We start from the raw sequence: 278 nt of genomic DNA on the forward strand, positions 1-278 counted from the left end.
AAAAAAAAAAAAAAAAAAAAAAAAAAAATCATACTTTGATTTAGAAAACATAAGTGCTTTCCCTTAGTATTTTATATATCATGTGGAAAATTACCAACTTTTATTTGTAGAAAAACATAACTCCTTTCCAGAGATGGATTACAATCAGTAGTCTCTTCCATAGAATGATGGAAATATTCTCAACTCCCTACTGTATACCATTTTGCTAATAAGGGTGACTTCAGATTTTCAACAGATAGCCTAGGTGTCTGTACAGCTTAACACAGCTGGGCACTCAG

This window comes from Physeter macrocephalus, chromosome 7, assembly GCF_002837175.3.
Source record: "Physeter macrocephalus isolate SW-GA chromosome 7, ASM283717v5, whole genome shotgun sequence".
Taxonomy (NCBI): domain Eukaryota; kingdom Metazoa; phylum Chordata; class Mammalia; order Artiodactyla; family Physeteridae; genus Physeter; species Physeter macrocephalus.